Source organism: Petaurus breviceps, unplaced genomic scaffold (assembly GCF_028583685.1).
Source record: "Petaurus breviceps papuanus isolate PSGF00001 unplaced genomic scaffold, PetGlider_PUasm1.0 139, whole genome shotgun sequence".
Taxonomy (NCBI): Eukaryota; Metazoa; Chordata; class Mammalia; order Diprotodontia; family Petauridae; genus Petaurus; species Petaurus breviceps.
The window spans coordinates 16,234,483-16,237,988 of record NW_027185697.1 but is presented as its reverse complement, the minus strand read 5'-3'; the positions used below and the strand labels follow the sequence as shown (position 1 = coordinate 16,237,988).

The 3,506-nt window shown below is 43.6% G+C and overlaps 1 protein-coding gene across 1 annotated transcript in view; it reads right to left on the bottom strand.

Moving 5' to 3' along the window:
* LOC138145256 (dedicator of cytokinesis protein 5) overlaps nucleotides 1-3,506 on the bottom strand; it is a 129,960-nt gene that overhangs the window by 92,256 nt on the left and 34,198 nt on the right. The gene's annotated exons all lie outside the window — the stretch shown is intronic.

Here is a 3,506-nt window from a genome sequence, read left to right as displayed (position 1 = left end):
CATCATCATCACCATCACCATCACCATCATCATCATCACCATCATCAGTGCCATGGTCAAGCATGTGTTTTAGGAACATTCTCTTATAGTTTCCATCCTAAAAAGCCTTTTTTTCTCTCCCAGATTGCTAGGGTCCCTCCCCCATGGCCTTACCTTAAAAACTAAAACCAATACCACAGCAATTTAGTCTGTACTTATTTGTGTACGTAAATGTTGTCTCCTTGAACAGAACATAAGGTCTTTGAGAGAAGGGATTATTTCATTTTTGGACTTTGTAGCCTCAGTGCCTAGCATGATACATAGCATCCAGTAGGAGTTTAATAAGTGCTTACTGTTTAGTTGATCGATATAAGATTGCTGAGCAATGCTTACCAATTAATTCTAGCATTTAAAAGCTGTAAAGGACCATACAGATAACCTAGAATCACATACCCATTTTTATTTATTTATTTGCTTTTTGGAGGGCAATTGGGGTTGACTTGCCCAAGGTCACATGGCTAGTTTTTGTGTTTAAGTGTCTGAGGCCAGATTTCAACTCAGGTACTCCTGACTCCAGGGTCAGTGCTCTATTCACTGCACCACCTAGCCACCCTGACGTCCCCATTTTTAATCAATTCAATTCAATGGGCATTTACACAGCCTTTGTACACAGTTATCTGCATGTGGGGTCCCCTAATAGAAACTAAATTCTTTGAATGCAGAGAAGATGTCGGTCTTTTTTATTCCACGGTGCCTGGCACAGGGTAATAGGCCTTTCATTAATTCTTGTTGACCTGACTTTAGTAAGTTCCTGTCATTTTCCCTGCATTAGATCAGGTTTGGGAATACAAAGAAAAGGGGTGGAAAGTCCCTGAACCTGAAGGAGAAGTGACCTTACCAGGTTCATTTACAGAGCTGCAGAGGAACAGGATTCAAGGCAGGTCTTGGCTCCAAATCTTGTCTTATCTCCATCACACATCACTGGTCCTCTTACAGAACTCGCTATTCAGAGTGAATCATATTTGCTCTATAGGACTAGGTGTCCCAGAAGGGATCTGTTCTTCCTTTCATCTCCCTCACCCTTACCATACTTCCCCAAGATGCGGCCACATGAGGACAAGTTGGTAGGATCCCATTTGGGAGGTCAGCAGAGGCAGATCCAGGCTGCCGGGGGCCAGTACGAAGGTGATTCTGACAGGTTTTATCAAGAACAACCTTCAGCCTTTGAGCCCTTAGAGCCTTGGGTGAGCGCCAAGCTTTGGGTGGTCACTAAGACAGATGACGTAAAGGGCTAGGGATTAAAGTATCATAGGTCATGGGGTTAGAGGTTGATCATTAACACCTCTCTCAGAACTCCAGATTATAGATCAGGCAACGAGACTCAGGAAGTTTGAACTGGTCGCCCGATGTCATACAAATAATATCCCTGGCGGCATTGGAACCAAGGTCCTCCTGATTCCATTGTCAGTGTTCTCTCCACTGTACCTCTCTGCCTCCTCTCTCATCTAAAGAAGCTTAGTAGCTGGGCTAGAAGCTCCTAGGGTTAGCCTCCTCATTGTCCCAAGGAGGAAACTGAGAGCCAAAGAGTATAAATAATCTGCCTTAGGTCAGACAGACAGTAAATAACACTTGTGGGATCTTAAACCAGGTACCTTGGCTTCAAATCCAACATCTCAACTGGGGAAGGTACAAATTCTGGAAGAAGTCACAGAGGAACAGCAAAAATGAACGCATGGACACAGCTATTCACACATACCCTTATGGAATCTACATGATCACAATCATTTCTTCTAAGCCACCATAGATTTAGAGCTGATGATCTAATTAGAGGCAAGGTCACATAATGAAGAAAGCTCTGGGCTTAGGAGCCCAAAGGACCTGGGGTCAAATCCCACGTCAGACACTTCCTAGTTGTGTGGCCCTGAACAAGCCACTTTACCACTGTAAGTCTTGGCTTCTTCATTTGGAAAATATGAAGACTGGCCTCAATGACAGCAAAGTTCTCCTCCACTTCTATGATCCTACATCTCCTCATTTGCCATTGGCTTGCCCAACTTTGGGGCTCCTCTTACATTCCCACTGTGCCTTCCCCAGTTGCCCCATTACTATGCTTTTTACCTTTCTTCCACCATTAGATTGTAAGTTCCTTGAGGGCAGGGGCTTTCTTTTCTTTCTTTTTTTTTTGAATCAATTCTTTGTACAGTGTATGGCACTTAGGAGGAACTTAATGAAAGTTGACTGACATGATAATAATAACAACTGACTTCGTTGTGCTCTCAGATTCACAGAGGGTTGAACTCATTTTCTCTTTACATCATCACAATAACTATGGGAATTAAGAGCTATGGCTATTGCTGCCTCCATTTTACCAATGAGGAAACAAGCAAACTCCTACCTACCACTTACCAAGGGTGTTCTTTGAGCAATGGTGCACTCCATTCCTCTGTATGGGGTCTTCTGTGACTTTCAGAGCATTTTTGGCAGTATGACCCAGACATTCTTTTGCTCTCCTGGACTTGGGGAGCTTGTTTTGATTACCTTGCCTTCGTGCTGGCCTCAACTCCCCTCTGTTGCATCTGGCCACTTCTCCTAGTTGAAATACTATCCATCACCTCCAGCCAGCAATGATTCACAAAAATAGAACCAATGTTGACTGCTCTTGGAGATCAAATTGCCATTTGATCCTTGGGTGGATTTTATATCTAACGTGTTTGGATAGCCTTAGGCTTTCCTCTGGTCAGCATCATAACAAAGAACCGAACCCAGCTTCCAAGATGACAGAGTGAACAAGGAGCACCAGCACAGTCCTTTGGGAGAAGACTTTAGAGCCACGGTCCTGGATTGTGCTCCACTGCATTCCTTACATGAGGAATGGAACCGAGGCGGCAGCAGGGAGAGCAGTAAGGGCTCTGGTCTCAGTATGAGACGACGGACTCAGAACCCGCCTTGGAGTCTTACTAGCTCTGTGCCTGCTGTGCCAATCACCTAACTGGTTTGATTTTCACTTTTCCTTTCTCTAAAATGGAGATAACAATAACTTGCACTCTCGAGTACATCTCACGGTATGGTATTGATGGAAGTAGGCTACACACCTAAAGCGTCACAAAAAAGTGAATTTTTTATGAGTGGAAAAAAACCACTTGACTGAGAATCCAGAAAGTTGGAGTTAGCGATCTAGCTCTTCCCCTAATGGTGTGATCCCTTCTTCAAACTTACTCTTCCCCTCCATGAAGGAAGGGGTTGTCTGAGAGAACTTGTAGGAGCTGAGGCAGAGACAGACAAACAGAATCTGGAAAAGCTATTTACACAATAACAATAAGATTGTGAAGACAAACAACTATGAAAGAATAAAGCAGCCTCTTTAATGCATTGACCAACCAGAGAGGCAGACAATGGAATCACGCTGTAGACTGAGAAATGTAGTTTTTGGACATGACAATGAGAAAATTTATTTTGCTCAATTTTTCATATTTATTATAAGCGCTCTCTCTCTCTCTCTCTCTCTCTCTCTCTCTCTCTCTCTCTCT